Source organism: Manis pentadactyla, chromosome 18 (assembly GCF_030020395.1).
Source record: "Manis pentadactyla isolate mManPen7 chromosome 18, mManPen7.hap1, whole genome shotgun sequence".
In the NCBI taxonomy this organism is placed as follows: Eukaryota; Metazoa; Chordata; class Mammalia; order Pholidota; family Manidae; genus Manis; species Manis pentadactyla.
The window spans coordinates 777,512-787,141 of NC_080036.1; the positions used below are offsets into that span (position 1 = coordinate 777,512).

The 9,630-nt window shown below is 48.0% G+C and overlaps 1 pseudogene; it reads left to right on the forward strand.

The window, feature by feature from the left end:
• Positions 1-2,910: 2,910 nt before the first annotated feature.
• On the forward strand, positions 2,911-8,114 carry LOC118936165 (neurensin-1-like; annotated as a pseudogene).
• The last annotated feature ends 1,516 nt before the right edge of the window (positions 8,115-9,630 follow it).

Genomic DNA, 9,630 nt, shown 5'->3' on the forward strand with positions numbered 1-9,630 from the left:
GCCCTGCCTCACGGTGGAACCTTCAGCAAATGACTTTTCTTTGCCTCAGTTTCCTTAGTGATGGAGTAGAATTAGTAATACTGAACCCATATTCCCTTGACTGAAACTTATTAGGATGTCTTAAGAGGAAGTGCCTTTAACATTGTTCTGATTACACACATCCGTAGTTAGGCCCTTATTAGTCATCTGCACTGTAAGAACCAAATAAATGGGACCAGACATGTAGTTCTGGCATTTAAAATATCAAAACCAGGTTGATGAGAATCTGATCCACCACACTTTGCTGCTCTAATAGGCAAAGTACATTCTAAAATCTTAATGTTTTATGAACTAATATCCTGAAACATAAAACTAAGACAAAAAATCCTCCCCCCACCATGGTTTTTTAGGTGGTTGCCTCCCTGCAGGAGGCACTAAGCATCAAAGGCTGACACTTAAGGAGATGGGCCATCGTTCACCATCAGTAGCACCTGTGTGTATCATTTCCTAAGGTCAGGGCCATATTTTCCTGAATCTGAGTACATTTTTTAATGAAACTCATTTGTGGCTAAGGGCACATATTACGCTATTCTTATGGATTCATTTTATGGCCGTTAGACAGGGAAATGTTAACTCCTGGGCTTCAACTTTTATTTTAGCCCCATCCAACCAGACAAAATGGCCCCACAGGGATACTTGCTAGAACTTAGACTAAAACTCTTCCTTGTAGAAAAACATTACTCCTCAGTGATATACATTCTTATGAAGGTTTCACAAGAAAAACAATGTGGTTGCTACATTCACCCTTATTATCGAGTCCCACACACACACCCCGTTGCAGTCACTGTCCATCAGTGTGGTAAGATGCCATAGAGTCACTGCTGGTCTCTGTGCTATGCTGTCTCACCCATGACCCCACACACATACCATGTGCACCAATCATAATACCCCTTGGTCCCCTTCTCCCTCCCTCCCCACCCACCCTTCCGTGCCCTTCCCCACCCCTCCCCTTTGGTAATCACTAGTCCCTTCTTGGAGTCTGTGAGTCTGCTGCTGTTTTGTCCCTTTGGTTTTGCTTTGTTGTTATACTCCAAAAATGAGGGAAGTCATCTGGTATTTGTCCTTCTCTGCCTGGCTTATTTCACTGAGCATAATGCCCTCCAGCTCCATCCACGTTGTTGCAAATGGTAGGATTTGTTTTCTTCTTATGGCTGAATAATATTCCATTGTATATATGTTCCACATCTTCTTTATCCGTTCATCTACTGATGGACACTTAGGTTGCTTCCATATCTTGGCTATTGAAATAGTGCTACAATAAACATAGGGGTACATATGCTGTTTTTTGAATTTGAGAACTTGTTTCCTTTGAGTAAATTCCTAGGAGTGGAATTCCTGAGTCAAATGGTATTTCTATTTTTAGTTTTTTGAGGGACCTCCATATTGCTTTCCATAATGGTTGAACTAGCTTACATTCCCACCAGCAGTGTAGGAGGGTTCCCCTTTCTTCACAAACTCATCAGCATTTGTTGTTCTTAGTCTTTTCAATGCTGGCAATCCTTACTGGTGTGAGGTGATATCTTATTGTGGTTTTAATTTGCATTTCCCTGATAATTAGTGATGTGGAGTATCTTTTCATGTGCCTGTTGGCCATCTGAATTTTTTCTTTGGAGTAATCCTTGGTTTCTTGATGAGTAACTGGAAACATTTAGCATGTCTTCTGTTAGCCTGGATAATAGCACAGATTCAGAGAGAACCTGTTTCAGTGGGAGAACAGGTCCCCTCCCATGTTGCTCCTCCTGTTATCATCTGTCCACCGATTGATGTCATCTGTCATCAATCCTACCACTTGCAAGAACATGGATGGGAAATCGACATAGAGGCTGACTGAAGGAACTGAAAAGGCATTTCACATTTCCGGCTCCACATTTCTCTGCCTGTGTGGACATCAGAAAACCAAAAAGCAAACAATTACTGAGGATTTCCTTGCCCACCAAATCCGTGGTCCCTCAGTAGTTCCTTTTTTTTTTTTTTTTTTTTTTTTTTTTACCAAGAATGCATTACCAAATGCCTCTCTCTTAAGGTCTTGATTAGGTCAAATCCAGTAGAAGTTTCCATCTTAAGAAGGCAGAGTCCCAAACAACTCACCCAGAGCATAGTTTCCTTTAACCATCCTCTGAATTCTTATGTATGCTAGACACTTCATGGGCAATAATGAAGGGTTGGGTCTCCCCTGTCCGTTATGTCCTCACATCCTACATGGGCAGATTTATCCACAAGTGATGACTGAGTACCTGGTGTTAGAGTCAGGGAGGCGTAAGCCATTAGCAGTTAATGAGCTTGAAGTGTAAGTTGCTCAGCAGCTTTTTAGTTACGCTTATATACAACCTGACAGTTAGATAAAATGTGAAAGGAATACATGGGATCCAAAGGCAAAATCTCAAACCGCTAAGAGTAACACCGGGTAGTCTCCAGCAGGGAGCGAGGCTGAGCAGCCGAGAGGACAGTCCAAGGCAGGCTCCGTGCAGCTGGCGGGCGCCCGGCTCTTCCCCAGCATGGAAGTGCGAAGGCACTGTGCTTGAAGAGATGAAAGATTTCTTGCCTAGACGATGAAAATCTGTTTCCTCGTTGCCATTTCTCATGTGCTTCATGCTTAAATTCTCGCATAATGTAAATGAGCTGTGCTGTTAGGTCCATTTCATTTGTGGGGAACCAGTTCAACTCGTTGAGTGGTTGCAGCAATTTTGCATTAAGGAGAAAAAAGCAACTTCTAAGAAAGGCAGGTCCTTAAAAGTACATTTTCTCTTAAGATCACTACTTACAGAGACTGATGTTTCTCAACCTGACCCTCACCTTTGACGTGCCTTTTGATCCTGAGGCGAGAGTTCATGGGCTGATGCCTGTGGCTGTTGTCATTCCAGCTGGGGAAGGATGAGTTCACGCGGCAGCACCTGCGGGTCCCAGCGGGCACTGTCTGCTGCTGAGGGCGGGTCCTGTGCTACAGAGTGTGGTCCTAGCTGCACCAGTTTTATGAGGACTGTACCACCTCGACCTGGGACTATGAGGAGGATTTCCAGACCCAGAGGTCACCTAACAGGTGGAGCTCAGTATTCTGGAAAGTAAGAATCACGTGCTACTGGGCTGTGGTGAGTCCAGTAGCTGTGGGGGGCTGAGGCGTGGTGCTCCCGTGCATCTGTCATGGCAACACTCAGCACAGCTTTTCTCGCCGAGGCAAGAGTATGAGCCTTGGTCCAGAGAAAGCCTCTAAACACCAACAGTTGCTGATCTGCATGTTAACCCTAAATGGGGATAATTGCCATCATTATTATTTTTATTACAGTTCTACTGTGTTTGTTGCTAAATTTGCCAAGTGTGAAGCCATCCATAAGCAAAATGTTACATGCTTTCAGCCTCCCTTGCAAGCCTGGTAAGTACCATTTGGCAGATTACAATTATGAAAAAGAAATATTGGGTATTTAGAGAGTCAATGCAGAGACATAATACAGTGGTCAGTGTACCTGTTCCAGCCATGCCTCTACCAGGCATGTGGCCACTGGGCTCTCTGAGCTGCAGCCTTATCAGCTAAAGGTGCCCCACGGACAATGTCTTCATTCAGCTAACATTGAGCAGCCACCTGTTGTTTTCCGAGAGGTCACAGAGTGCTAGAGATTAAAGGTGAGTGTGAGAAGAAAGTGTCCCTGCCCTCGGAGAACCTTAATCTGTTGTGGGAAACAGGCCATAAACGAGTGAACCACATGCCAGAGTGCCAGGTGGCGATGGGCTTCATGAAGAGAAGTGAAACAGGAGGGCACAGGGCATGACGGAGGGCTGGTCCTAGGAACCCTGATCAGAGGAGGCCTCCAGAGGGCATGGCATTTGAGCCGGTACTGTGGTCAGCTGGGGGAGCAGCCGTGAAATTATGTGGCTTCAGGTCACGCTGGGCTGAGAAAATACCAAGTCTAAAGCTCTAAAATGGAAGTAAGTTTGATGTGTTTCAAAAACAGCAAGAAGGCCAGTCTAGCTAGAGCGAAATGGGATGGGTTCAGAGAAGACACGGGGCACAGGCAGTTTGTGGGAGCCTTGCAGAAGACAGGGAGAATGAGGGTTTTCCCCTCAAGAGACGCGGGAAGCCACCTGAGTGCTTACGCAGAGGTGCGACGGGATCCAACTGACATCTCATCATGAGCACTGTGGATGCAGCACTGAGAATGGACTGTAGAACCGAGGCTGAAGAAGCTCAATCACGTAGAAGTCTGTTAAGTTCCCAGGCAGGAGGTGATGGTGGCTAGATTCGGGTGGTAAGTGGAGGTGGAGAGAAGTCAGACGTAGCATGAAGTTGGAAGGCAGTGCTGAGTCACAAGCAGCAGTCTGGCAGGACTGGATGGCTTGCAGCTGAGCTGTGATGATGTTCTGATTTCCTGGGGGAGAACAGTGGGATGGATGGGGACCAAGAGTTTGACTGTGGCAATGTGGTACCTGGCGTGCCTATTAGACATGTAAGTGGAGGTCACTAGAGGCAGTTTACACCAATGTGCCACCTGTAGACTGAGAGCCGTTGACATATAGAGCCAGAGGGGTCACCTAGGAAGAGAGTATGGACATGGGAGAGAAGGGGGCGCTGGGATGTTCTGACGTTTAGAAGCCAAGAAAAGGACAAGGATTTAGGAAGGGAAACAGAGCTGCAGCCTTGGATGGTGCCTCAGGTCCCCTCCAGTTATGTTATTCTCTGCCTTTTGGGATTCCAGTTGCCCCAGCTTCTCCCCAAAGACTCCAGAATGTTGGATGTTGCTACTGACGTAGACTTGCCACTTACAGTGATGTAGTTGAACAAGAGGCAATGCAGCATCATGATTATAAGCAGGGACTCTGTCCTCAGATTACATAGGTTTGAATCTCAACCCTTCAATTTAATAGCCCTGATTCTTTGCGCCTCTAACAGTGGTACAGTACCTGTCACGTAAAACTGTGAGAATTAAATAAGGCGATATGTCAAAGTGCTTAGAACAGTGTCGGGTGTGTGTTCAGTAAACATTTGATGCATCAGCTGCCATTACAGATACCATATGGAGCACCGAGTTCTGCACCAGAAATAAAACTGGCTATCCAGTTAATAAATAAATTATCAGGTGATAGTTCATTACCCAAGACCTGTATTAATTCAGAATCTTACTAGTGTCACATACTCTGTATTGAATTGGTCAAGCCAGGATCCTTCCCCATAGAAATGTCACTCCTGATGAATCTTTACTGGCCTAGACCAATGAAATACATAGCTAAGGGTGGTACATCCTGTATTTGGGTGGGTACATCCTGTAAGTGGGTGATTGCTTCCCTGTGTGTCAAAAAAACAAATATTTGCCTGTCAGATCTATCATGCCAAGAGCCTGAAAAACCACTGACATGCAGAATATTGTCAGCATTCTTTGAGCTCCATGTACTAGTGGTTATGTGATTTGTGAAGCCGTATATCCATCAAATAACATAAGTTATGGATTCAAAATAAATAGCACACAGTAGAATACCAGCCCCAGAAATATGACATCAGCGTTCTCCTTTCTATGCCACACAAACAAGGTCCAAAAGTCTTTGCTCCCTGTTTTGCTGGGCCTACTTCAGAGAATGAACATGTGCAAACGTCCCTGGTCTCACAGAGATTATACTCCAGAAAGCTGCACATCCTCGCCTCGTTCCTCTGCCATGAAGAGCTGGGTGGTGGCTCAGGAGCTGTCCTGAGGAGCCTTGGAACTCTGTCCTGTCACCAAGACATGAGCCACAGAGCCCATGCCTCCTCCTCGGGAATAGAAGTGAGTTCACTCCGTGGGCAGGAAGGGCCCAGTGCTATAGAGAGGAAGGCCCTGAATGTGCGTGTGCTTCTATTAGGCTCCTTCTGTTTTCCTTTCATTGCAAACTGCAGCCATAGGAGGTTGAAGCTACAGGTTTCCCCTTTATCCACTTCTGCTGTTCTGTTCAGGGTTCTGCTGGCCTCCTTGGAAGCCTCTGCTGCTGAGCAGCCCCTGTGTGGTGTGCAGTGGCTTGAGGAGGAGGGAGACTGGAATGGATGGGCCTGAGGCAGAATCTCCACTGCATGGGTCTTGGAACCTCTGTCTCACAATGCTGTTTGTTCTTTCTTTCTACACATGCTTATATGTCCACCATGCACAAGTCTGTAGGTAGGCTCTGGATTCAGTCATAAATAACACCTATCACCTGTGAATAAGATAGAGCCTTGACCCAAAGGAGTTCATGGCCAGAGGGGAAGTCAGTTATCATGATGCAGCATGACAAGCCATCCCCTAAAAGTGGGCACAATACTTACAGGAGTGCACAGTGTGAGGACAGAGCACACCTACCCGGTGCCACCCAGGGGGAAGTTAGAAGTTGGAGGAAAGGGGTCAGGGTGAATGTAGACAAGAGCAGGATCACAGAAGGCTTGGAAAGGCTAGGAGATGGTAATTCCTGCAGAACCTTCCAGCTTGAGCACCATGAGGGGCAAGATAATAGATGTGGGCTTTCTGGGGAAGGGTGCCTCACACACATGCACACACACAGTGTGTTCTCTGTCTGTGCCCCAGCCACACTGACTGGCCCAGAGCCTGCAGTCGCTGCCCTCTGCACAGATCTGTGTGGCAGAAGTTGGAAATCTGGAACCATCATCAGTACATGGAGTGGGGGCATGGTGAGACCATGGCCACAAATTAAACTCTAGAAAGAATATGTGAAGAAGAGATGTGAGTCAAGAGTGGAAGCCTAGGAGCACCCATCAATCAAGGCCAGGTGGCAAAGCAGGGTGAGAGTGAGCTGCTAAAGGACACAGGAGAGCAATGTTGGGGTGACAGCGAGGGCTTAGGACCTGCACCTGCTTGACATACATGACCGGGTGTCAGATGAGATAGAAAGGAAACCACTTGCAGCTGGTGATTAGGAGGCCGATAGTGGCCCCAGAGGAAGCTCAGAGAATCATGCAGGGTCAAGGGCAGGGATAAGTCCAGTCCAGCAGTTAGAGAGAACATGGGCTTTTCAAAGATGGATGTGAGGGACACGTTCCTGCGCTGGAGGGACAGTCCCCTGGGTGGAGGCCACTGCTGCCAGACGTAGAGCCATCAGCAGGACCGATCCCCAGAGGCCACGTTGGAGGACCTGGACCCCATCCTAGCAGCACTGTGGCTTGGCTGTGTGTGGCAGGCAGGGGTTCAGGGCAGCCGTCAGAACACACACAGGTGACCTGCCCAGGGTGGCTCAGGGAGGCCGTGGTGCTGCATGATGTAATAGATGGGGGTGCAGTTGGCACAGGAGCAGTGGCCGTTCAGACTGGTGGGGGCCGACTGGCATTTTTCTGTGGGCATGAGGACCTCCTGGCTTAACTGTGCACTCCGGACCAGCTCCTGGATTTCAGGGTTACTCTGTCCTAATCGGGGGCAGAGGAGGAGATGGAGGTGAGAGGGCTTTGTCGGCTGTGAGCACCACACTGACAGCGCACTTGGGGCACACAGGGATGCTGTGATTTCCTTGGCCATTAAAGTAAGAAAGCCTTCCTTTCACCTTCCTTTTTAACTAGAAAGTTCCAAGCCTTCTCATACAAACTTGGGGTGACTGGGATACTCACTTCTCCCAAAAACCAAGGCTGTCCTGGCTGCAAGGCCCGGGACACAGTGGCACCTGGTCATCCATGTCGCCTCATTGTGTCATTTCCTGGTCGGATTCATCTCCAGCACGGCCTTCGTGATTCTCAGACTGACTGTCCTGGCTTGGGGCTAGCTTCCTTGTGCCCCCCAAAATCGAAGTCTTTGGTGAAGCCAATTTTGTCATGGTCGATAAGCATGCTGTCCAGTTTAATGGAGCCCTTGACAGATGCAAACTGTTTTCTTCTGCATTGGGGGCATGTCCATGGCAGGCTGCCTGCTGATGTCAGTGTTCACAAAAAATTACTCCAAAGAAGAAAGATTCCTTCAGCAAAAGTTTAAAGAGTGAATTGCAGACATCAAGGCTCATGCCCAGCCTGTTACAAAAGCTCCAGGCCCAGGGGAAGCCCAGATTCCAGTCAGTTTGTCCAGGGTTCAGAATGTCCAGCCTGTATCAGCAACCTGAGCTGTGCCCCCCAGACCACCCCCTCCACTCTGGGCATGGCATTCAGATGGAACAGGTCTGCCTCTGAGGTGGCTAGGCCCTGGCACAGCCATGCCCCACGGCCATGTGCCACCTTGGCAGGTGCATGTGGTCAGCTCAGATTGGTGCTCTGTGTCCACCATACATGTGCTGGGCTGGCTGCAGTGCCTCTGGGTGCCCACCAGGAGCCCCCTGGAAGCCCCCCTCATGCATTGTGACTTTGTGCTGTTCTCTATGTTATTGGAAAGTGCCCAACAGTTTAGACCAGACTCCCAGCCGCCAGTGTGAGCTGATTTACTTTCTAATACTGTTTTTTCTAACCTCCCCGGTGTGGTGCTCCTCCCATTCCTGTCCCACAATGTAGAAGAGACTGTCATGTGTGTTCATAGAAAAATGAAGGTCCCCAAATTAACCCAAAGATTAATCTTTTAAGTGTATTTGAACATGAGGTCCCTGAGATTGGATACAAAATTATTGGAATTCTCCTCAAATCTTTTTTGTTCTCTGCAGGTTTCTTCACTCAAAAGGCTAAAACTGCCCACTTTGGAATCTTGGGAGTGGCACAAGTACTAGGAGTATCTATTTATGTGCTGTCCAATCACACACTGAATTAGGAGCCAGGACATTTGAGTCCCAGCTACTAAATAGCTGTGTGACCTTGGGGCGATCATTTAACTGACCTCTCAATTTACCCATCTGATCATGGGGGTCCTGAACTGTGATTCCTGAGATTCCCTTCTTGCCCTGTGGCATCATGTCTTCCTCACAGGCACAATTATGGTGTTCCTGCGGCCACCGCCAGGCAGACCCTTTGAGGCCTGGGCCCTGGCAGAGTCGCGAGCCAGCAGCCGGGCCTCCATTCTCCCCGCTAATACCAACCCCAGCAGTTCCCACAGAGCTGTCACGTTCTATGCAGACAAAGCCGGCCACCCTCACTGGGAAGCCTGAGCAGATAATAACCAGGGAAAGGGTTTTCTTCTCTCATATAAGATGTTTTATTCTCCAGCAAGATGCTCATTGCATCTTTTGGACTTTATTTAATCTGTGGGTTTAAACTGGACTGAGGAAAGTGAAACAGGACCTTCTCTTCTCTGAGAATCCATGCCGCCGTGGAGTTCTGTCTCTCTCTTGTTTTTCTTCCTTCACCAAATAAAATTTGTGAGCAAGCAGAACCTGAATTGTGCTGTCATTCCTTCAGTGGGGCTATTTTCTCTCCAACACATCGTTTTCCATTCTGAGCTGAGCTTTGGTGTTCCCAGGGCTGAATGGAGGAGAATGAAGCCGTCAGTGCCCTGTGCACACTGTTGATTTTGCACGGCCCAGCATCAGACACAGGGTGCAGCAGCAAAGCCCACTGGCTGGGTTTGGGGAAAGCTGCCCCAGGCCCTGGGGTTCTTACGATTCTAACCTTATTCTCCGAAGCCTCTGTAAGGCCGCAAGCATCTGAGACTGTCCCTTCTTCTGTGCTGAATACCAATGATTCCAAGGATGAGCCTTGACTTCTGAAAGCCTCTAGAATGAAAAATAACAGCTGTAGGGCTTGGAAAC